The 26,158-nt window shown below is 35.5% G+C and overlaps 1 long non-coding RNA gene across 2 annotated transcripts in view; it reads left to right on the plus strand.

Annotated features, from left to right (window-relative positions):
* Nucleotides 1–515: 515 nt before the first annotated feature.
* LOC123334475 overlaps nucleotides 516–26,158 on the plus strand; it is a 304,216-nt gene continuing 278,573 nt past the window's right edge. The window contains exon 1 of one of the 2 annotated variants that reach the window (XR_006552402.1): nucleotides 516–685. This is a non-coding gene — a long non-coding RNA (uncharacterized LOC123334475). The remainder of the gene's footprint in view (nucleotides 686–26,158) is intronic. The other variant, XR_006552401.1, reaches the window with a different exon arrangement.

The following is a 26,158-nucleotide window of genomic DNA, read 5'->3' on the forward strand; positions in this document are numbered from 1 at the left end:
TTATATAAATTTCACTTCAATAGCACTTATCTGAAACATCAAAGCGAAGCAAAAATTATTTCCCACCTGTCATTTTAAATCGTGAAATAAGTTGCACTCTATAAATATACATCTCCGCAAACTCCCAGTTCCTTTTTCAAGAAGCCGAGAACAGAAACAAATCTGAAAGAGATAGATTTGTTTGTTCGTTCACAATCTGGGGAGTTGTGGTGAAATTCCAAACCGCCTCCCCTCCACTTCTGAGGAGGGTGAGGAGAGGACGAAGAGAGGATGAAGAGAGGGACAGACCACCTTAGACTTGTAGGTGGTGGATTTACGTTTAAATAAGCAAGGCGACTTACTTATGAGGTTCATCTTTGACGGCCAAAAGTGAGTATGTAGACCTCTGCTCTCGCCAACCAGAAGCTTAGAACTTTTTATAAAGCATTCTTAATGCGGTTCCATCACCCTTCAGTCCTCTCTAGTCTGAGTCACTAGCGCATAGCTCGGCGGCGTAGGCTGCGCCCTCGGCAGAGCTGCGGCTGCGCACTGGGAGCAGTGGGCGGGGCCTAGATTCCGAGGCCCAGAAGGCGGGGATGGTGCCTTGGTGAGCGTGCTAGTCCGAGCCCTGGGGATTCGTCCCGTCGTGCTCTCTATTCAGTCAGCCGTTATGTCCTTTCCGTGACCTCCTCCAGCAGGGTTTTAGGTAAGTAAATACTGTTTGTCTTGGTCCATCTTTCTTTGTTTATAAGTAATACTTTTTTTTGAAATTCTTTGGAAAAGGAACTAAAGAAAGAGGCCGTTTTCTCAGAGATGAAATAAGATACTACGTTTTTATAGCAATTTTTCAAGAGACCACTGAATCATAAAAGACGTATTTTCAAAAACATGTAAGTGGCTGCTTAAATATTTTAGTAGCAAATACACTCTGAAAATACATATTCAGGTTAATGATCATTAGGAATGTGGCTTTCTTTAAATAAAAAGGTCGTTCTTTACTTGGTATGATTTTTGTTGTTCAGTCACGTCATGTCTGGCTCTCTGTGACCCAGGGACTGCAGTATGCCAGGCTCCTCCGTCCTCCACTGCCTCCTGGAGTTTGCTCAAGTGTTTGTCCACTGAGTTGGTGAAGCTCACTAACCATTCCCAGGTGTCTCAGTGGTTAAAGAACCGGCCTGCAGGAGACTCAGGTAGACATGGGTTCAATCCCTGGGTAGGAAAGATCCCCTGAAGGAGGCCATGGCAACCCACTCAAGTATTCTTGACTGGAGAATTCCCATGGACAGAGGATCCTGGCAGGCAACCGTCCATAGGGTTGCGTAGGGTCCTACACAACTGAACCGAGTTAACAATCATGCAGAAACCAAAATGTGTTTTGCATTATCTTTTCTTAAGGTTATTTGATCCAATACCTTTTTTTTTAATGACTAACCATTTCTGACTGAGCAACTGAAAAACAACCATCTCCTGTAATTTTTCTTTATATCTTTGTAAAAAATAATTGATGTATATAGGTGTGTATATATTCTTGAGCAACTTGATTCCATCTCTGTACTCATATCAGAATCACACCCTCGTAATTAATATTGTATGATTGTAACTTTCAAAATCTGGTAGAATAAATCCTCCAGCTTGGAATTCTTTTTCAAGATTGTCTAGGCTATTCTAAGCAATTTTATTTAAATATAAATTTTAAGATCATGTTCAAAATTTCACAACCATAAGACTGTTAAAGCTCCTTTGGATTGTATTTTTTTTGTATTACATCTGTTTTTATTTATACTGATTTTTTTTTTAATTGCAAGCTAATTACTTTATAATATCGTGGTGGTTTTTGCCATACATTCACATGAATCAGCCATGGGTGTACCTGTGTTCCACATCTTGACCCTCCCTCCCACCTCCCTCCTCATCCCATCCCTCAGGGTCATCCCAATGCACCAGCCCTGAGCACGCTGCCTCATGAATTGAACATACAGTGGTGATATATTGTATTGAATCAATATAACATGAGGAGAATTCACATCCTAAGTTATTTGCTAATTAAGAAATATGGTATACAGCTGAGTTTGTCTTTTAAATTTCTGTCAGCAACATGATCTGACCATATTAGACTCTTCTTTGATAATTCGTATATTTAGGCTATTTTAAAAGAAATTTTAGATTACATTTTTAATTTCACATGTCAGTATATTGAAATATAGTTGATTTGTATGTATTGACTTTATATCTAGCAATTTAATTGACTTATTACTAATAGTGCATTTTATAGGTACTTTTAAAGTTTTCATACATTCATGTCAATTGCACAAGAGCTTTATGTCTTTTAAATCTTTAATCTGTGTTATTACATTAGTTAGGAAGTCCCTCATAATAATGAACCAAAGAGTGAACAAAAATGCATCTTTATCTTTTGTCTTAAGGACAAGTTTGATAGTTAGCAATTAGTTATAAGATGCCGATAGGGTATTTGTAGATATTTTTTGTAACTTTGGAAACATTTGCTTCTGATTCTAGATTACTTCCCTGATAATTCTAGGGTTTCCCTGATAGCCCAGTTTGTAAGGAATCCTCCTGCAATGCAGAAGATTCTGGTTTGATTCCTGGGTTGGGCAGATCCACTGCAGAAGAGATAGGCTACCCACTCCAGTATTTTTGGGCTTCCCTTGTGGCTCTCCTGGTAAAGAATCCACCTGCAATGCTAGAGACCTGAGTTTGATCCCTAGGTTTGGAATATCCCTAGAGAAGGGAACATTTATCCCTTCCAGTATTCTGGCCTGGAGTATTCAATGCATTGTGTAGTCCATGGGGTCACAAAGAATCGCACGCAAAGAGCAACTTTGACTTTCACTGTTTCACTATATTACTGGGAATTTTATCATAAGACATATTGAAGTATACTATTTTTCTTTTATTCTGTTAATGCGGTGATTTTAGCAATTCATAATACAAATTTGCATTCTTAAAATACACTAGAAAATCCCATGGACGGAGGAGCCTAGTAGGCTGCATGCAGTCCATGGGGTGGCTAGAGTCAGACACGACTGAGTGACTTCACTTTCACTTTTCACTTTCATGCATTGGAGAAGGAAATGGCAACCCACTCCAGTGTTCTTGCCTGGAGAATCTCAGGGACGGAGGAGCCTGGTGGGCTGCCGTCTATGGGGTCGCACAGAGTCAGACACGACTGAAGCGACTTAGCAGCAGCAGCAGACATAGTCCTTACTGATCTTTAGTTTTGTTCATTCACTATGAAAAAGAAGTGTGTTAAAATATCTGATTATATTTATAATTTATCTATTTCTGTTACTCTGATGTTCCTTTTTAAAAAATAAGCTTGAAATTCATATTATTAATATGTTTGCTTTTATTGGCCTTTTTTCATCTTTATGGAATGTCTCTTTGAGTCTGTAATGCCTCTTTTCATTTAAATCTCTTCTGTATGGTATTAGTATAGACATTTACATTTTATTTCTAAAGGTTTTGAGCTTTTTACTTTCGAACAAGTCATGTCCTTATTTTTAAAATCTGTAAGCTTTGAATTTTAATGCATTATATTTTTTTATCTAATGTAACAAACTTTAGCTTTTCAGTAAAGAAATAAGTCCTTTCATAATGAGTATAAATTTCTAAATTAGTTGAGATTAATTTACCATTACCTGTTTTTCTTTTTTCCTGTCCTGTCTGTTCTTTGCCATTGTATTCCTCATTTCTCAACTTCATTTTACATACTTTTTATATACTTTTCCTTTAATTTTTAATGTCCACACCTTATGTACATATTTTACTGATTATTCTTGAGATTACATTCTTCACCTGTTATAACTGAACTTAACATAATTCAACTCCATTTCCCATTCCTTCTTTTCTATTATTTAGTCACTAAATTTTACTCATATATATATATATATAATATGTATATATGTTAAAAGACCCCACAAGATATTGTTAGAATTACTGCTACAAATCGTTGTTACATTTATATTATATGTTTGCCTATTTTAGTACATTTCATTATTTGTTTCAATTCTGTGATTTCATCTGAAATTACTGACTTTATCCTGAAATTCCTATACCTTCTCTTAAAATTGAAACTTATTTGAAACAAAAATCTGCTTTTTTGTTGTTGTTGTTGTTCATTAATGCCTTCATTCACCTTCACTTTTGTACTCTTTTTGTATGTACAGAATTTTAGGTTGGTAAATGCACAGGTGTTGTTGCTACAGTTATTGTCATTTTCATTACTTTAAAGACATCATTTTATTGTCTCTTGCCTTCATATTTTCTGTTAAGGAAGGCGTTAGTCTTACTGTTGCTGCTTTGAAATTATTGTCTCTGTTAACTTTGATGAGTTTTAAGATTTTCTGCTTATATTGTTGTTTCAGCATTCTAAGACAAGACTAGATATGATTTAGTTTCTATTTATCCTACTTGATATCTACCAAGCTTCTTGAATTTTTTGGTCATGATATTCATCATTTTGGAATGATTCTCAGACATTAATTCTTCAAGTATTGTTTCTGTGCCATTTTCTTCATCATCTTCTGATATGCCAATACACACAATTTAGACCATTTAATTGTACATATTATGTGCATCTTGGCATTATATTACCATAATTGAAAATAAAACCTTTAATGGACAGGCACCTACTGGGAGACTGGCTGGAAATGGAGAAAATTTTAGAGAAAATGTGTGTAAAACATTCCAGAGGTCACAGTAAGGCTGCATTTATGAAACTGAGCAACAGGTGAATGTCTACGAGAAACATTGGTCAAGGAAAACAGGAAGTATAAAAACAGAAGCAAAGAGAATGTTATACTCATGAAAGTATTTAAAAGTATAGGTAGCTAGACATATGAGAAAATGAAAATTATAACAACTTTTACTAGGTATAACTCTGTTATACGAATTACAAAAATAGGAAATCAGAACAAATGCTTATGACAAGAGAATACACACAAAGCATCCTATGTAGGTAGAAATGGATGACCACATTCCAGAAACAATTAGTGTGGTCTTAGACATCTCTCACTGGGGTAGAGCAAGTTCTTGAACATTTTCGTGGCACTGCACAAATCTGAGAGCAGGACAGTGGACATGAATATCATAAAAGGGATCGGAAGAAAATAACTGCAGATCATGAGTTTCCTTTTAAAAGTCTAGAGAAGGCAATGGCACCCCACTCCAGCACTTTTGCCTGGAAAATCCCATGGACGGAGGAGCCTGGTAGGCTGCAGTCCATGGGGTCGCTAGAGTCAGACACGACTGAACGACTTCATGTTCACTATTCACTTTCCACTTTCATGCATTGGAGAAGGAAATGGCAACCCACTCCAGTGTTCTTGCCTGGAGAATCCCAGGGACGGGAAGCCTTGTGGGCTGCCGTCTATGGGGTCGCAGAGAGTCGGACACGACTGAAGCGACTTAGCAGCACAATGCTAAGGAAGAGAAGAAAAAAGTGTAGTTAGAATAATTAAAATTTAAGATATTTACCCTTTCATGGTGGCATATTGCACACTTAAAATATGAAAGCACATCTACATCTTCAAAGGAAAACTTTTCTTAGTATCCTAGAAATTATTTAGTTTTACTTTTCATAAATATTCAGTTAAATGCTCTATGCTGCACACTTTAAGAAACAGCTTTCAGGAGTTCATGTATTTTGTGATTCTTAAAACTATGAACAAAAGTTGTTATTTTGTGCATTTGTTCATTAGCTCAAGATCAGTTTTTAATTGTGTCATTACTTGAATGCAGTTTTTCATGTAAGTTTGTTATTCTGTTACTAATATCAGAGGCATTAACCAAATTCTCTTAGTTATTTTGAGAAATTACTTTGACATGAATTTTATGTAAGTGTTTTATGAGGCATCAGTTTAGTTCAGTCTCTCAGTCATGTCCGACTCTCTGCGACCCCATGAATCACAGCATGCCAGGCCTCCCTGTCTATCACCAACTCCCGGAGTTCACCCAGGCTCATGTCTATCAAGTCAGTGATGCCATCCAGCCATCTCATCCTCTGTCGTCCCCTTCTCCTCCTGCCCCCAATCCCTCCCAGCATCAGAGTCTTTTCCAGTGAGTCAACTCTTCCTATGAGGTGGTCAAAGTATTGGAGTTTCAGCTTTAGCATCATTCCTTCCAATGAACACCCAGGACTGATCTCCTTTAGGATGGACTGGTTGGATCTCCTTGCAGTCCAAGGGACTCTCAAGAGTCTTCTCCAACACCACAGTTCGAAAGCATCAATTCTTTGGCGCTCAGCTTTCTTTATAGTTGAACTCTCACATCCATACATGACCACTGAAAAAAATAGATCTTCACTGGGACTAAAATTCAATGTGCAATTTAACATCTGTGTTATTAATAACTTGTGCATGAGCTTTAATTTTTCTGAATGTATTTGCTCAAATTTAAAATAATAATACTGGTGTCTACAGAATTGGAGCTTTGTAAAAATATCCATCTTTATGTATTAAATAAACCATTTAGTTTTTCATAGAAATTTCCTAGATTTTTGGGGTAAAATGCCTTTTATTGTATGAGTTTGTGTACCTGTAATACTTTAGTACTTCTATTCAGTTTTCTTAATCAATTACCAATAACAACCAAAAAAATACTCTCATATTTTTTATTCTCAAGAGAAAGGGCTCTTTTACTCTTCTATTCTTCGATGCTGATATTGTAAGTCAGTCTAGACCAGCCAGTTAGCTAGGGTTAGTTCCAGATTATGCTAGTTGTACCAGCATAGTTGTCAGTAGCATCTCCTTTTACTCACAGAATTGCCCAATTAAGACAATAGTATAGTGTCCCATTTTGTATGGCTCCAGCAATACCTCTGTGTTCTGCTTTGGTATGAGTTATTGTACACTCATTTTGACTTTAATTAAATTGACAGCTAAGGCTAAGTCTTCCCATTGGTACCTTTTGTTTAAGTTTCTGCATACTGCCTTGGACATAGATGTGACAAACAGATATTTACTGAGCTGTGTTTCAATTTTGATGTTATAATTGGCATTATTTGGTAAAATATTTTTGTGAATGCTTTCATACACTTGAGGTTGGACATTCCATATCAGAAAAACCTCTTCCTGTACTTACATTGTTTAAAGTTTATATGAATGAGTATATTCATTCAGCAATAATAATATTTAAAAGGTCATTAATTAAAAGAGATAATATATAAGAGAAATTATAAAGATTTATTATCTTTTCATTTTTTAAGAACTCTACTAGATTCATCAGACACAGAAATAAAAGGAAAAAAATAAGCCTCTGCTTCCTTGATCTCAAAGTGAGATAGATTGGTAATTGAAAAATACCTTCCCAGAAAAATCATAAATATAAATGTTAGTAATTGTAAGTGGTTTAGTTAAATTTACATAATTGCTGCACTGGAATAGAATGTCAGATAGTGAAACCTAGAAGGTTTCCCTGAATTAGGGATTATTTGCTAAAATCTGAAGGAACATACTTCTATTTCTGTTAATATGATGGCTTATATATGTTTCAAAATTTTCCCAGTGGGGGAAAAACACAAGAGCTTCTTAAAATATGATTGTAAGTGTAAATTTACAAATATATTTACTTTCACAAGATAATAAGGAATAATCAGATGACAAAATGAATAAAGAAATGAAAAGTTTTAGTATGTTAGAATCAAATAACTGCTTTAACAAACCCAAAATCTCAGAAATTTAAGATATTAGAACTTTGTGTTTTTTTTTTTTTTTTTTTCCTTCTTCTTCTATAGAGCAATTCGATGCAAGTATCTGGTGATGAATTCCATGTAGTAATTCTAAAATTACTCCTCACACATAGACAATCATTAGAGACCTGGAGTTCATTGCTTACATTTTCGGCTTATAATAAGTTACCTTTTGCAGCTCTGCTGGCACAACATTTTTGCCCTCTATTCCATTTTACTTGGCTTGTAAAAAGAGCAAATCCTCTTGAGCTCAACAGTTTTGTATCTAATGTGTTTCTAAATGTAGCGATTTGCTACCAATATCCTTCTAAAATACCATTTTCAATTTCTTCTACAGTTTTAGCTTAGTAGGCACTTGATCTATATTGCAACTTATATATCTCAGCATTACTTAGCATGGGTATAGTGCAGGTTACACTAAAAAACCAAACAACTTAATACCACAGTGGAATAAAATGAAACATTTCTCCTTCATTGATTAACGATTATATATCAAATTACTGTGTGACTCTGAGTTTTGCTTTGCAACATCTTTACTCTGGAATCAAAGCTGATAGTACAGTTACTTCCAGGAAGATTGCTGGTCAGTTGAGCAGAAAAAGAAGAGAGAGAGAGAACTTTGTAGAACTAATACCATCTAATTAATGCTCTAGTCCCAAAGTGTTATGTTACTTTTACTTGTAGCTCATTGGATGGGACTAGTTCAGGAGGACCTCATTCAACTACAAATGAGGTCCTCCTGAACTAATCCTGTCCAGTCAGCTACAAATAAAGATGACAAGGCAATGGCAACCCACTCCAGTACTCTTGCCTGGAAAATCCCATGGATGGAGGAGCCTGGAAGGCTGCAGTCCATGAGGTCGCTAGGAGTCAGACACGACTGAGCGACTTCACTTTCACTTTTCCCTTGCATGCATTGGAGAAGGAAATGGCAACCCACTCCAGTGTTCTTGCCTGGAGAATCCCAGGGACGGGGGAGCCTGGTGGGCTGCCGTCTCTGGGGTCACACAGAATCGGACACCACTGAAGCGACTTAGCAGCAGCAGCATCAATGATGGCTCTTCGCATTGAACGACTGAACTGAACTGAACTGAATGATGGCTCAGCAGCTGAAGAATCTCCCTGCAGTGCAGGTTAGGCAGTAGTCTCAGGTTTGAGTCTTGGCTTCTAAAGATACCCTGGAGGAGGAAATGACAATCCATTCCAATATTCTTGCCTGGGAAATCCCTTGGACAGAGGAACCTGGCAGACGTGACTAAGCACGTTACATGCTAAGTTGCTTCAGTCATGTCTGACTCTTTGTGACACTATGGACTATTGCCCGCCAGGCTCCTCTGTCTGTGGGATTCTCCAGGCAAGAATACTGGAGTGAGTTGCCATGCCTTCCTCTAGGGGATCTTCCTGACCAAGGGATTGAACCCACACCTTTTATGTTTCCTGCATTGTCAGGCAGGTTCTTTACCACTAGCACCACCTGGGAAGCCCATTTGGATGACAACCATGAAGGAACTGGGAAGTGTAATATATGTGTGTAGGAAATGTGATGACAGAAATACTGGGAAACATCGGTAATTACTACTACTATAGATCCATGTTTCTTTGTTCTAATTTTATGATTTTATGTGTTCTATGACGCCTCTACCAGCATCTTCTATGAATCTTAGCTGTTGTCACCTGACATTAAGGAAATGCCCTATGGATTATTACAGCATTGCAAGTGACCAAATTATAGATTAGATAAAGTAATGCTAGTGCTGTAAAAGTTAAACCTAAAACATCACTGACTTAACACAAGAAAGTTTACTTCTTGTTTACAAATAGTTAAATAAGTGATATTGGAGGCTCTACTTTAGGTGATTTAGGATCTACTCTCCTACAGACCTGTGGCTCTGCCATTGTCAGCACAGGGACACTGACCAGGAGACCGAAGAAAATAATTAAATGGCTCTGTGAGAGATTTTTAAGGTCTAGATGTGGAACTTTCATTTGTTACTTTGGCACATGTTCCGTTGTCTGGCACTTGGTCACACCACCACACCTAAATAAATATACATGAGCCAAGATAATGTTGATCTTGGTTGATTAATAATATCTCAGTAACATTTTAAGCTATGTAAGGAGATATAAAAAATTTGGTGCAGGGCTTCCCTGGTGGCTCAGACAGGTTAAGAATCCACCTCCAATGTAAAATATTTGGTGCAATATTATTTAACTCTATCCTGGCCAGATATCACCCTTAAGATACCATCTAAGTTCTAGTAAATTTAGATGTTAGGCATCTCTTTTGAAGTCTGTGCTTTAAAATAATTCAGAAAATAATATTTGTCCATATTAGGGAATCTAGTAGAAACTTTTATAGAAGTAGGATCATAAAGAGAGACATCTTCCTATGTTTTCATTATAATATTCAAGAGAAAAATAAACCCACTCTGAAAAAAGATGTCTCTAAAGAATTTTTCTTGTCCTGATTCCTTTATTGAGTAGGTGGGGAAAAAATTTATGTTTAATTTGCAGAGAAGACAATGGCCATAAAATAGCATGGATAAAATTAAACTTTATTTTGTGAAATATATAAAAATAAAATGAGGCCATTTAAGAAATTATTTTGAAGTGTTCCTTATTTACAATGTTTTGTTAATTTATGCTATACATGCCATACAGCATATACACTGTATAGTATGTATATGTATAGTTATATATATATGTATACACGTTATTTTCAGATTATTTTCTATTATGGTTTATCACAAGATATTTAATATAGTTCTCTGTGCTATACAGTAGGACCTAATTGTCTGTCCATTGTATATATAATATTTTGTGTATTCTAACCCAAAACTCCCAATCCATCCCTCCACAATCCTTTCTACCTCTTGGCAATCATAAGTCTCTTCTCTATGTCTGTAAGTTTGTTTCTATTTCATAGATAAGTTCATTTGTGTCATATTTTAGATTCCACATATAAACAGTGTCATATGCTATTTTTCCTTCTCTTTCTGACTTACTTTGTTCAGTGTAAGAATCTCTAGGTCCATCCATGTTGCTGCAGGTGACATTATTTCATTCTTCTTTTATGGCTGAGTTTATATATTTCATTGTATCTATGTACCATGTGTTCTTTATCCATTCATCTGTTGATGGGCATTTAGGTTGTTTCCATGTCTTAGTTATTATAAATAGCACTGCAATGAATATTGGGGTGCTTTTTTCTTTTAAAATTATGGTGTTATCCAGATACATACCAAGGAGTGGAATCACTAGATCATCTGGCACCTCCATGTTTAGTTTCTTAAGGAACCTCTATACTGTTTTCTCCATAGTGGCTACGCAAATTTACATTCCCACCAACAGTGTAGGAGGGTTCCATGGGGGCATTTTTATATCAAGTTGTTCAAGTTGTTATCACACTTAGCCAACTAGAAATTCAAATTCTCTCTGGAAAAGCACATATTCAAAACAGACCTCAAAGAATGTAGATTAATTTCCCAAGCATTTGCACTCATGTCAAAACACATGCATTCAAAAGAGAACCATGAGTGAGAGACACAGGGAAACAAAAAACAAAGTAAATTCTTTGTTTTTGTAATTTTATATAGAATGCAATATAGATGAAATTTATACAACTCAAAATCAAAAGCTTAAAGATAAACTAAAAATAAGAATTACAGAAAGTCCAAGAGAATTTTAAAAATAAGTAGTTCTAGAAATAAAAATCATAATACATGTTATTAAAGCATACTGAACTCTTAAGAGGCACACTAAGATAAACTTAAAGAAAAATTTAATAACTTTTACTTGAAAAAAATGTAAAGGCATTAAGATATAGTCCAGATATATAATTAGAAGAAATGGTGAAATTAAGATACATGACAGGTAATGTAAGAATGCTCATAAGCATAATAATATTCAAGTAAAAGATGATAGAATGAAAAAGATATGATTTTTAAAAAGATATTAACCATTTCCATAATTGCAAATATATATTGTATTTAAAATATAAAATACAAACACTTTGCATTGGTGTTTAGTGAACAGGGCCAAGGGACTAAAATTTTTGCAAAAGCAATAGCTAAGAGTCAAAAATTGATTTCAAGGTTCACCAAATTATAGAAACAATACTAAACATGCAATAAACTTATCTTCACAAAGGCCTGAAATCTAGTTCCAGATGGGCCCCAACCCATAAACTAATCACCATATACTTTAATAGCATGCTAGACAGCAAAATTAAATGTTTAGAGGAAGGTACCATTAGAAAGAATTTAAGTTATCTCCATCATTTTTCATACCAAATAGCCAATTTTTAATAAAAGATCATAAATCATGTTAATGGAAAGAGTTAAGTACAAAAAGAAGAGGAAGAAGGAAGAAAAGAAAGAGGTAGAGGATTGGGCAGAGACGGAAAGAAAATCAGAAGATAATAAGATAATAAAATTACCATACATGGATTTTAAAATAACCATGCTTAATTTATTCGGATAATAGGTGTTAAAATGGAAAATGGAGAATTTTGCCAAAACATTTGTGATCAAAAAAGAGGGAGAATAAATAGTCAATGGATTGCTAACCACTACCAACAAAAACAAAGGAAAAACAAACCAACAAACCTACACTCACTGGAAAAGTTAACCTAGGAAAAAAAAATAATTGAAACTGAAAAATTCAATAGAACAATGAAATTACTTAGAAAATGTGTAACCAGTGAGACAAATCAACCTAGAACACACAGGTAATGATGTAGAGGAAGAAAAAAAAGAAAAAAGATGTTAAATGACCAAAAAAATAACCAATTTAGTAATGTGTTTGATATCCTTTATTCAAGGAAAAAACTGTATGGATTGGAAGAGTTCAGTGCTCATAAGCAGTGGGGTACTCTTTCTGACAGATGTCTAGGCAAGAGCAATTTTTTAGGGTGTTAGAAGCAGCAGTGCATAGATGGCATGGTTTTGGCTGGGGTTGCATGGCTGACCGTCTTTAGAAAGATCAAGGAAAAGGGAAATATGTATAGAGCCCAGAGTTGGCTTGGTGGTTCGGGATTGACTGACTAGATATTCTGTTTCTGATTAAGAGGAGCATTTATAAGAACAGGAAAGTTCACTTTGCTTCCATGGCACCCCAGGCAGAATGACTCCAACTTGGACCTAGAAAATGTTTTCAAGGTTTCTGTGTCTCAAGAAAATTATTTTTGTATATGTGTGATTACATAATGAAAACTCATCTGGATGTAGGTATGATTTTTTTTTTTTCTGAAAGTATAGTATACTTCAATAAATAAGTTTATTTAAAGCATTAGTACTGATCATGGTATCACATTACCAGAAGCTTCTGGGGACAAGTAGAGGTCAAATCACATAGCATTTCATGAGGCAAAGAGTAAAGATTTTTGTTTATGTATAAGGTAATTGAAGATCCATTTACATATTTTAATAATAAAGGGCTTCATCTCAGCATCTCACTTTCACTTTAGAATTCCCAATTCAGAAATGGGGAATGAAATGAAAGAGGGAAAGTGGATTTGGCAGAATAACTAATATTCTCTAAGATACGTAATGAGCTCTTGTAACTTGAACTACTTTGTGGGTGTGGTTAGAGAGGGGCAGGGAGGGGGAGTTACTATCAAAATAAAATGATTACATTTAATGGATATAATTTAGGTTATACCAGTGGGACTTGATGCTGGGTCTGATTTGGGCATGGCTAGAGAAGGAAAGCGGAGAAGGCAATGGCACCCCACTCCAGTACTCTTGCCTGGAAAATCCCATGGATGGAGGAGCCTGGTGGGCCGCAGTCCATGGGGGTCACAAAAAGTCAGACATGACTGAGCGATGTCACTTTCACTTTTCACTTTCATGCATTGGAGAAGGAAATGGCAACCCACTCCAGTGTTCTTGCCTGGAGAATCCCAGGGACGGGGGAGCCTGGTGGGCTGCCGTCTCTGGGGTCGCACAGAGTCGGACACGACTGAAGTGACTTAGCAGCAGCAGCAGAGAAGGAAAGGGTTAAATAATATCTCCAAAGTTTCTATCTTGTGTAACAGAATAACTGGAAATATCTTTTATTAATAGGTAACAATGCAAAATGTTTACTTACATAGTGACATGTAAACTTTCTGCTATGGTTTATAATGTTGAGGATGAAAAAATTTTAAGACATTCAAATAGAGATGCCAGAGAGTCTTTTTCCATCATTATCTCTGAGGAGACATCAGAAGTGATGACATATTTTTGTAAGTTTTCTATTTGTAAGTGTATTTTAAAACCAAGGATATGGGTAAGATCATCCAGAGAGAGGACATCGATTGAGAAGAAAAGTCTTTCTAGGTCCAAACCTGGCGGGACTCAACTTCAAATTGTATTGCACTTTGAAAACAAATCTGCAAAGGAGACTGTGAATTGGGGTTCAGTGAGGAAGAAAGAAAATCATGAGAATATTACGAAAGAGAATGTAGAGCAAATGGGAGTTCAGGAATGGATAGGGAAGTAGCCACACTCTGGGGTAGAAGGAAGGCTGGTTTTAGTGACAGAGAAGCCGTGGTTTGGATCCAGTAGTAGGACTGTTTTGGTCATTGAGGCAAAAACCAGTGTGGTCAGTCACAAGTCGTGTAGGTGATAGAATCAAAACAATAAAATAACCGAACGTTTTGAGAACATTGATTATGAAGGAAAGCTTACTTCTTATTGGAAACAGGAAGAAGAGCGGGATCCACAGAATTTTGTTGTCATTGCTTTGCTGCTGCTGTTGTTACTGATTTTTGGAATGATGAGGTTTGAAAATATATTTTTAAAAATGAGAAAAATGTAGTTCCATGCATCTGATTACATATTGAAGAGAAAGAATAGATAATAAGTGAAAAAAGATAGCCAAAAAGAGCTCCAAGGCACAAATAGAGGCACTCTCCTTTCAGAGAGGAAGAGGTGCTCATCTGCTGCAGCAGGTGGTTGGATTCCAAATCGATGGGTTTTGTAACTGAATAAAAGAGAGACTGCTTCCAAATATGTGGTTTTGGAATCAATTTTAAATATACCATTTTTAATACAAAATTATGTCCAAGCTTAAACTTTTAAGAAAAAAGTGTATATGTTCAGATACATAGTTTATATAATATGTGTGTATGTTGCTGAAATTGTATTAAGTGAATAAATTATTTGAAAGGAAGATTTTGCTATAACCAAGAGCAAGTCATATTGCTTATATAATTCATCAATTCATGATATACTCCTCACAATGCTCCATTTAAAACTATGGATATTGTTTTAAAACTATAAAACTATAGTAAAACTATAATTGATATTATTAGCATTTACATACAGTTTAAGCATTTCAGATTTTAGGAGGTAATTCCTGGTAATGAAAAAGTTATCATCTTCAGGTTTCCGATTCTTGTATTTAAAACAGATTTAAATATTTTGCCCTTTATTATTTTAATAAGATGAATTATATTCTTTAAAAGAGTATTAGGATTATATTTTATTATAATGAATATCCATTTACATAAAAATAAATGTAATTGAAAGAGTGACTCTATTTGTATCTCCATAACCCAACCTTTTCCTAATCTTTATTCAGTTGGTTTTATGTTGTGGATATAATAAAACATTTTAGTTGCTTGAGTTCTTTATAAGAAGGCATAACACCAAGCTTAGAGTTACACAGTGCTTGCCTCTGCAACAAGCTGTCAAAACTGAGTTCTGATTCTGAGATAAATCTCCTTGTCTCTTACATTCAGATATTTGAAAGTTTCAACAGTTAAAATGCATCTTAAGGCCAATATCTTAAGAAATTTTACAGCTATCAGTTAAGAGACAAAAATGATGATTTTTAACCCAATTCTTCCTTAATAAATTATGAGATTTTTAAATCTAGGACAGATAGGTGAGACCTAATTCATTTTTTCCAAATAATTACCATAAATGGGCAGAAATATGTAGCAAAATACAGTACGGGAAGGGAGAGGACTCTACAAGTGTAACCAAATTTAAACAGCAATACACATGACTCTAATCCTCTTTAATATGCATTACAATTTCAGGTGTACAAAATTCAAGACTACAAGTATAGGCTTTAGAAGGCAACATGTGATCAATACTGTGGTTTTATGATGCAGAACTGTTTATGCATTAATGTCGTACAAAAGAATCACTTTAGATTATTATTATTAAATAGTTTAGATTATTTTTTATTGAAATATTGAAGAGATACATTGTAAATAAATATAATCATTAATTCATTTCTAAGCCCTCTAGAGCTCCTATTCAGGCTTCCCTGGTAGCTCAGCTGGTAAAGAATCTGCCTGCAATGCAGGAGATCCCAGTTACATTCCTGGGTTGGGAAGATCCACTGGAGAAGGGATAGGCTACCCACTCCAGGATTCTTGGGCTTCCCTTGTGGCTCAGGTGGTGAAAAATCTGCCTTCAATGTGGGAGACCTGAGTTCAGTCCCTGGGTTGGGAAGATCCCCTGGAGAAGGGAAAGGCTACTCATTCCAGTATTATGGCCAAGAGAATTCCATGAACTGTGTAACTATGGGTTCACAAAGAGTTGGACACGACTGAACAACTTTCACTTAAAGCTCCTATTCAATATACATGATTTCTTTTAACAGTAGGATCTCAAAAATGATATTTATTATTTGATTTGCTTGGTTTAAAATACATGAATACTAGCACTTCCAAGAAATTGATAGATAAACCAAGAGAAGTAAAGGAATTTTATAGTTTTTTTTATGTGTAGATTAACCTCGTTAAAAAATGATGAATGGAAACAGTTAAAACATTTATCTCCACCTATGATCAGCTTCACTTTCCTCTTCACTTTCTGCCATAAGGGTGGTGTCATCTGCATATCTGAGGTTATTGATATATCTCCCGGAAATCTTGATTCCAGCTTGTGCTTCTTCCAGCCCAGCGTTTCTCATGATGTACTCTGCATATAAGTTAAATAAGCAGGGTGACAATATACAGCCTTGACGTACTCCTTTTCCTATTTGGAACCAGTCTGTTGTTCCATGTCCAGTTCTAACTGTTGTTTCCTGACCTGCGTATAGGTTTCTCAAGAGGCAGGTCAGGTGGTCTGGTATTCCCATCTCTTTCAGAATTTTCCACAGTTTACTGTGATCCACACAGTCAAACTAAAAAGCATCTTGATGAAAGTGAAAGAGGAGAGTGAAAAAGTTGGCTTAAAGCTCGACATTCAGAAAACTAAGATCATGGCATCTGGTCCCATCACTTCATGGCAAATAGATGGGGAAACAGTGGAAACAGGGTCAGACTTTATTGTTTTGGGGGCTCCAAAACACTGCAGATGGTGATTGCAGCCATGAAATTAAAAGACACTTACTCCTTGGAAGGAAATTTACAACCAACTTAGATAGCATATTCGAAAGCAGAGACATTACTTTGCCAACAAAGTTCTGTCTAGTCAAGGCTATGGTTTTTCCAGTGGTCATGTATGGATGTGAGAGTTGGACTGTGAAGAAAACTGAGTGCAGAATAATTCATGCTTTTGAACTGTGGTGTTGGAGAAGATTCTTGAGAGTCCCTTGGACTGCAAGGAGATCCAACCAGTCCATCCTAAAGGAGATCAGTCCTGGGTGTTCTTTGGAAGGAATAATGCTAAAGCTGAAACTCCAGTACTTTGGCCACCTCATGTGAAGAGTTGACTCATTTGAAAAGACTCTGATGCTGGGAGGGATTGGGGGCAGGAGAAGAAGGGGATGACAGAGGATGAGATGGCTGGATAGCATCACTGACTCGATGGACATGAGTCTGAGTGAACTCCGGGAGTTAGTGATGGATGGAGAGGCCTGGCATGCTGCAATTCATGAGGTCACAAAGAGTCGGACAGGACTGAGCGACTGAACTGAACTGATAATCAGCTTCCTAGATTTGCACATTTTACTGTATAGATGTTATTGTAATTATGTCATGATGTAAAAAAGAATTTATAAAAAGTTAACTTTTAGAAACAAATGGGGGAAATTTTTAGTTCTAAGTGAAACAGTATAAATAGACCCAGGACAATTGTCCTGTATTGACTCAACAACTGAAAAAGTTACATACTGGGTTAACTTAATGTTGACCTAGATTTGACAGTTTCAGAAAAGGCAGACTGTCTTCTATAAACTGTTGTTTTGTAGTGTGTGTGTGCACGTGCTAAGTCACTTCAGCAGTGTGTGACTCTGTGACCCTATGGACTGTAGCCCACCAGGCTCCTTGTCCATGGGACTCTCCAGGCAAGAATACTGGAGTGGGTTTCCATGCCTTTATCCAGTGTATCTTCCTGACCCATGGATCAAACTTGTGTCTCCTGCAACTTCTGCATTGCAGGCTGATTCTTTATATTTGAGCCATCAAGGAAGCTGGTTGTTGTGTAGTATACATACTATATTCTAAGGCTGGCTTTCCTTATGGTGGCAACGTTACTGGCAGCAACCTCTGATGCTAAGACTTTCCATGTAGAATCTGAAGGATGTGAATGGAAATTCTAAGGAGCTGCAGCTGATTTCTCCTCATGTCTCATTCAACAAAACAGAATTATTGCTCACTTTTTAGCCAGTTACTCTGGATAAATGAGGAGACGTGGTAATCAGGTTAAGAAAATCAGGTTTTCCAAGGAATTCCAGAAAATGATGGGATCAATTTACTAAAAAGCAACTGGGTTACTTCCAGGATGTGTGGATATCCAAACTAAAACTATGGAACTGTTACAGATGTAACTGAAGAGTATACCTGAGCCCAAACTGGTAAATGTGCCATATTTATACTTGTAAACAATTACCTTTTAATGTTTACCTCTATTAGGTTTCCTATATATAGATTTTCTAGAAAAAAAAACTAGAAAATATGAATTAAACTGAAGAACAGTTTTTCTATTTCTCAACTTTCAAAGTGAACTTAAGATTATGGTTTATGTATAGACTCATAAATGTATTCCTTATTGACAGTAACCAACAAATGGAAAGATAATGAAAATAGTGTATGTTAAAAAAAAGTTTCAAGTGCTTGGAAAAATATAGCTGAGCTCTTCTCAACATACATAATTCAGTTCAGTTGCTCAGTCGTGTCCGACTCTTTGGGACCCCATGAACTGCAGCACGCCAGGCCTCCCTGTCCATCACCAACTCCCAGAGTCCACACAAACTCATGTCCATTAAGTCAGTGATGCCATCCAAATATCTCATATTCTGTCGTCCCCTTCTCTTCCTGCCCTCAATCTTTCCCAGCATCAGGGTCTTTTCGAATGAGTCAGCTCTTCCCATCAGGTGGCCAAAGTATTGGAGTTTCATCAGTCCTTCCAATGAACATCCAGGATTGATTTCCTTTACAATGGACTGGTTGGATCTCCTTGCAGTCCAAGGGACTCTCAAGAGTCTTCTCCAAATATCAAAATGAATCCACCACAGGTATACATGTGTTCCCCATCCTGAACCCTCCTCCCTCCTCCCTCCCCATTCCATCCCTCTGATTCATTTTGATATTTGGCAAAACTAATACAGTTATGTAAAGTTTAAAAATAAAATAAAATTAAATAAATAAATAAAGGTTAAAAAAAAAAAAAAAGAGTCTTCTCCAACACCACAGTTCAAAAGCATCAATTCTTCAGCACTCAGCCTTCTTCACAGTCCAACTCTCACATCCATACATGACCACTGGAAAAACCATAGCCTTGACTAGACAGAGCTTTGTTGACAAAGTCATGTCTCTGCTTTTTAATATGCTATCTAGGTTGGTCATAAATTTCCTTCCAGGGAGTAAGCATCTTTTAATTTCATGGCTGCAGTCACCATCTGCAGTGATTTTGGAGCCCAGAAAAATAAAGTCAGCCACTGTTTCCACTGTTTCCCCATCTGTTTGCCATGAAGTGATGGGACCAAATGCCATGATCTTAGTTTTCTGAATGTTGAGCTTTAAGCCAACTTTTTCACTCTCCTCTTTCACTTTCATCAAGAGGCTCTTTAGTTCTTCTTCACTTTCTGCCATAAGGGTGGTGTCATCTGCATATCTGAGGTTATTGATATTTCTCCTGGCAATCTTGATTCCAGCTTGTGTTTCCTCCAGCCCAGCATTACTCATGATGTACTCTGCATATTAGTTAAATAAGTAGGGTGACAATATACAGCCTTGACATATTCCTTTTCCTATTTGGAACCAGTCTGTTGTTCCATGTCCAGTTCTAACTGTTGCTTCCTGACCTGCATACAGGTTTCTCAAGAGGCAGGTCTGGTGGTCTGGTATTCCCATCTCTCAGAATTTTCCACAGTTTATTGTGATCCACACAGTCAAAGGCTTTGGCATAGTCAATAAAGCAGAAATAGATGTTTTTCTGGAACTCTCTTGGTTTTTCCATGATCCATTAGATGTTGGCAATTTGATCTCTGGTTCCTCCACCTTCTCTAAAACCAGCTTGAACATCTGGAAGTTCACGGTTCATGTATTGCTGAAGCCTGGCTTGGAGAATTTTGAGCATTACTTTACTAGCATGTGAGATGAGTGTAATTGACTGCAGTATTTTGAGCACTCTTTGGCATTGCCTTTCTTTGGGATTGAAATGAAAACTGACCATTTCCAGTCCAGTGGCCACTGCTGAGTTTGCCAAATTTGCTGGCATATTGAGAATAGCACTTTCACAACATCATCTTCCAGGATTTGAAATAGCTCAACAGGAATTCCATCACCTCCACTAGCTTTGTTTGTAGTGATGCTTCCTATGGCCCACTTGACTTCACATTCCAGAATGTCTGGCTCTAAGTGAGTGATCACATGTATAATTTTTATCAAAATTACATCAAATCTAAAATTTGAGGCTCTGTCAATTGGGTCAAGTTTATTTTTAATGAGATTAAATATGATGAGTAATTTTAATTTAGAAAGAAACTGTATGGAATTTTAATTAGCACCAAGCTAATTATTATTGGTATAAATTGTTATTTTGCTTTTCTTTTGTAGTATTGGCTCTGATATATGTTGTGTGATTGAAAAAGTCTTACAAAAGTAAAACATTTTTAATAGTTTTGATTAATTTCTTTGGAATAGTTTTACATGTGTATAGCAGGAAATTCTGATTCTAAATATAAACTCATCTTTTCATGAGAGGAAAAAATGTGCTAACATTACCCTTGTTATTTAAAATAATTTAATGAATGCTATATCACATATTTTAGTATTTATTTTAAATGTCACCATGGAAATGTTAATTTTGATATTTCCCTTATTCTATTTAATCTCTTGAGATGTGTCTTTTTTTAGTACTAGAAAATGTACAGTGTGCAAATAACATTCATGTTTTTATTTTAAATTTATCATCACTGGTAACTATCAAGTTGTGTTTCTTTACACCTCAAAATGGAGATACTCTGTTTTGCATGATTATCTGAGGACTATGCTTTGTAATGTTTTTGACCTTCAAACTTTAGAAATTTGCAAAACACTACCTGAATTTTCTAGCAAAGGAAAATACAGTAAGGAAGAAGTCAGTGTTTTTTACACCAGGCCTTACATCCAATAACAAATATGTATCTGAAATTCAAAGATAATGTTTTCTTAAATTGTACAGTTTTTTGTAAGCCTATTTTTTTAAATAATTGATTCAAATAAAAGTCACATTCCATATATCCCTTAACTTTCCATTATACTTCATGCTCTTAATTCACCTATGTCCAGTATTATCTTCTTACATTCTACCAGAATTTCACTTTTTAAAACCTATCATTTTATAGACACAACATTTTGAACTTTAATTTTCTTTTCTTTAGTGAAGTTCTCGGGCCATGTTTTGGATTCTAAAACCAGAATGTTAAATTCAGTTGTGTGATAGAGTGTTGCAGAACACATCTCTCTTTTCATTAAATTAATATTTTAGCAGGAATATTTTGAGGCAATTTTCTCAGGTTTGTTTTCTGGTCCAGTGAAATGAGCATAATGGACAGAGGGTGATCACAGATAGAAAAGAATGGTGACTTTCCAAAGAGTCATGAGGAAATTGATTTCTTAATGCCTAATTTGATGATATACTAGTAAAATCTTTTCAGTTCTTGCTTATTTTGTGTCCCCCTATATAGATCTTTTTGACTAGACTCTTATGTAGGTGTTAATCTGATTTAAAATGTTTATGTAAATCATCAGAATCATTGGTTAATAGTTAATTCAGTCGAGGGAAGAAGCTAGCTCAGTAGACTCTGAATGGCACATGCTATTTTCCTCCTTGTATCTATTATATATGAAAATAAAGATTAGATGCTATCAGCAGAAAAAAAGATTGTTTTAAATATGAGACTTTTAAGCAAACCTCACAGTAACCACAAAATATGTGCAGAGTGGAGACATAAAATAATAAAAGGAAAATTGAGAAAAATATCATGTAAAGCCACCAAACTAAAATGGCAGAAACAGAAGGAAAAAGAAGCAATCTGTATACAGAACAACCAGAAAACAAAAGATAAAATGGCAATATTAAATCCTCAACTATCAATAATTACACTAAATATAAATAGATTGAATTTATCTGTCAAAAGACAAACAGTGGCTAGATGGATTAATAAACAAAAGACCCAATATATGCTGCCTCCAAGACATTCACCAGTTCTAAAGACAAACAGACTAAAATTGAAGGTATAGAAGGTGATACTTCTAGCAAATGACAGCTGGAAAAAGCAGGTGTAGCTATACTCATATCAGAAAAAAGACTTCAAGCCAAAGAGGTAACACGAGACAAAATTGGAGAGTGTATAATGATAAAGGTGATAATTCATCAAGAAGACACAATAGTTATTAATGCATATACACCTAACATAGGACAGCCAAAATATATCAAACAATTATAACAGATGTAAAGGGAGGAATTGACAAGATAATAATAGTAGGGGTCTTTAACACCCTACTTTCATCAGTGGATGAATCATCCAGATAGAAAGTCAACAGGAAACAGGGAAAAACAGCCTTTAATGAAACATTAAACTGGATAGTTTGATATATTTCTACAGAATATTCCATCCAAATGTAGCAGAATGCATATTCTTCTGAAGTGCACATGAAACCTCCTCAAGATAGATCATATGTTGGGATATGAAACAAGTCTCACTAAGTTTAAGAAAATAGCAGTTATAACAAGTGCTTTTTACAACATGAAGTAGAAATAAGCTATAAAAAAAAGAACTGGAATTATGTTTAGACAGAATAGTGTGCTACGGAACAACTATTAGGTCAATGAAGAAATCAAAGGAGGACAAGAATACCTGAAGGCAAATAAAAATGAAACAGAGCAGTACAACATACTAAAATATATTTAGTGCAAAAAAAAAGAAAAATAGTACTAAAAGGAAAGTTTATAGCAATATAACAATATAGGCCTATCTCAAGAAACAAACAAACAAAAAAAATCAAATAAAGAATCTAGCCATACACCTAAAGGAACTAGAAAAAGTAAGAACAAATGAAGTCCAGAGTTAGTAGAAGGAAGTAAATAGACTAAAATGACAATATAAAAGATAAACAAAATTGGTAAAACTTTTAGCTAGACTCACTGAGAAAACAAAGAAAGTGCTAATAAATAAAATCAGAGAAGAAAGAGGAAAATTAGAATGGATGCCTAGGGAAAAAAAAAAAAAAAAGGATTACAAGGGAATAATATGAGCTGCTATGCTATGCACAACAGATTGGACAACTTAGAAAAAAAATGGGCAAATATTAAAATCATGCAAACATTCAGAACTCAATCATGAAGATATAGAAAATCTGTACATTCATCAATAGTACAGAGATTAAAACATTAAACACATAGCTCCTCTACAGGGGCTTCCCTGCTAGCTCAGTGGTAAAGAATCCATCTGCCAGTGCAGGAGACACAGATTCAATCCCTGATTTGGGAAGATCCCACATTCTGTGGAGCAAATAAGCCCATGTGCCACAATACTGAAGCCCATGCATCCTCAACAAGAGAAGCCACTCAATGAGAAGCCCATTCACCACAACTAGAGAGTAGCCCCTGCTTCCTGCTAATAGAGAAGAGCTCCGTGCAGCAATAAAGACCAGCACGGCCAAAAATAAATGAAATTTTAAAATACTTTGAAAGCTCCTCCAAAATATAAGGCCAGAATGATATGGGTTCACAGGTGAGTTCTACCAAACAAGTCAAAGATTTAATACCTGTCCTTCTCAAACTATTCCATAAAACTGAAGGGGAGAAAGCACTTCCTGTCTAATTTTATGAGACCAACATCACCCTGATACCAATATCAGACAAAGACCATACAAAAAAATGAAAATTACAACCAATGTGTGTGATGAACACAGATATAAAAGTCTTCAACAAAATATTAGCAAGCCAAATAGTGTAATGTATTAGAAGTATCAGGGATTCCTAGGTGGCTCAGTGGTAAAGAATCTGCCTGCCAATGCAGGAAATGCATGTTCAATCCCTGAATCGGGACAATCCCCTGGAAAAGGAAGCGGTAGCCCTCTCCAATGGGAAATCCCATGGACAGAGGAGCCTGATGGGCCACAGTCTATGGGGTCACAAGAAAGTAGGACACAACTTAGTGACTAACAACAACATTAGAAGTATCACATATCATGATTAAGTGGGACTTATTCCAGGGATCGATGATGGTTCAATATTTGCAAATCAATCAACATGATGGGCCACATTAACAAAATGAAAGATCAAAATCTGGGATCATCTAAGTAGATGCAGAAATAACTTTAACAAAATTCAATAATGATTTATGAAAAAAAAAATCTCAATAAAGTGTAGAAGGAACATTCCTCAACATAATAAAAGCCGTTTATAACAAACCTGCTGCTAGCATAGTACTCAGTGGTGAAAAGCTGAAAGCTGTCCTACAACAAGGAACAAGACGACAGTACCCACTCTCACCACTCTTACTCAACAGAATATTGGAAGCCTTAGCCAGAACAGTTAGGAAGAAAAATCAATAAAAGACGTCCAAATTGGAAAGGAAGAAAGGAACTTTAACTAGTTGTGGATGACATGATTTTATATATAGGAAACCCTAAAGACTCCACAAAAATAAATGAATACAGTAAAGTTTCAGTGAGCAAAATCAGCATACAAAACACTTTTGCCCTTCTGTTTGCTTACAGTGAGCTGGCAGAGAAATTAAGAAAACAATCCTAATTATAATAGCAACATATATAATAAAATACATAGGAATAAATTTAACCAAGGATGTGAAAAATCTATACATGGAAAACTATATGACATTGTATAAACAAAATGAAAACTATATAAACAAATGAACACTCTGCTCACAGATTGGAAGAATTAACATTGTTTAAATATCCATATTGGTTCAATCGTCCAACATTGGTCCATATTTCCTAAAGCAATCTACAGATTCAGTGCAATCCATATCAAAATCCCAATGATATTTTTTCACATGAGAACAAATAAAATTCTAAAGTTTATTTAGCAGCACCAAAGACCCCTAATAGCCAAAGTAATCCTGAGAAAAATAACAAAACTGGAGGTATCATACGCTCTGATTTCAAGTTCATTGTAAAGCCAGATTAAACAGAACAGCATCGTGTTAGCAGAAAGTTACGTAGGATAGTACATACAATGGAACAGAATTTAGAGCCCAGAAATAAAAGAACACATATATGGAAAATTAATTTATGACAGAGGAGCAAAAAAAAAAGGGCAAATGGAGAAAACATAGTCTCTGTAATAAATAGAGTTGGGAAAACATGATAGCAACATGCAAAAAAAAAAAAAAAAAAAATAGAAAGAAACTAGACCACTCTCTCACTGTACACACTCATCAACTCAACATTTGTAAAAGACCTGAATATGAGACTTGAAATCATAAAACTCCTAGAAGGAAACCTAGGCAGTATGCTCTTTGACATAGTCTTAAAAAATATGTTTCTTGATTTGTCTCCTTAGGCAAAGGAAACAAAAATGAAAGTAAACAAATGTGATTGCGTCAAACAAAAAAGCTTCTACACAGCAAAGGAAATCATCAATAATGCAAAAAGACAACCTGCTGATTGGGAGAAGATTTGCAAATTCTATAACCTATACATTTTTAATATCCAAAATATATTAAAACCTTAATACCACTCAACAAAAACAAAAACCCACATGACCCAATGAAAAACTAAGCAGAGGTACTGAATAAACAGTTTTCCAAAGAAGACACACAGATGACAATAAGCACATGAAAAGATGTTCAACCTCACTCATTATTAGGAAAATGCAAATCTGTGATTATAGCTATAAAATTTAATAATATATTTTCATTGTTTTGAGGACCCCAATTAACTTATCAACATACAAATTATTTATGTAATTGACATTTAATAGCCCAAAGCTTTATGCTAAGCATATAATAAAACTTTCACTTGTCCTTTATTTTATACCTGGTGGAAGGTGAACTACAATTTGTATCCATAAAATAAGAATAACGTTAAACCCCTTGTCTTTCAGTAATATTTATTCACGAATCCCCTTTGTC

Source organism: Bubalus bubalis, chromosome 7 (genome assembly GCF_019923935.1).
Source record: "Bubalus bubalis isolate 160015118507 breed Murrah chromosome 7, NDDB_SH_1, whole genome shotgun sequence".
In the NCBI taxonomy this organism is placed as follows: Eukaryota; Metazoa; Chordata; class Mammalia; order Artiodactyla; family Bovidae; genus Bubalus; species Bubalus bubalis.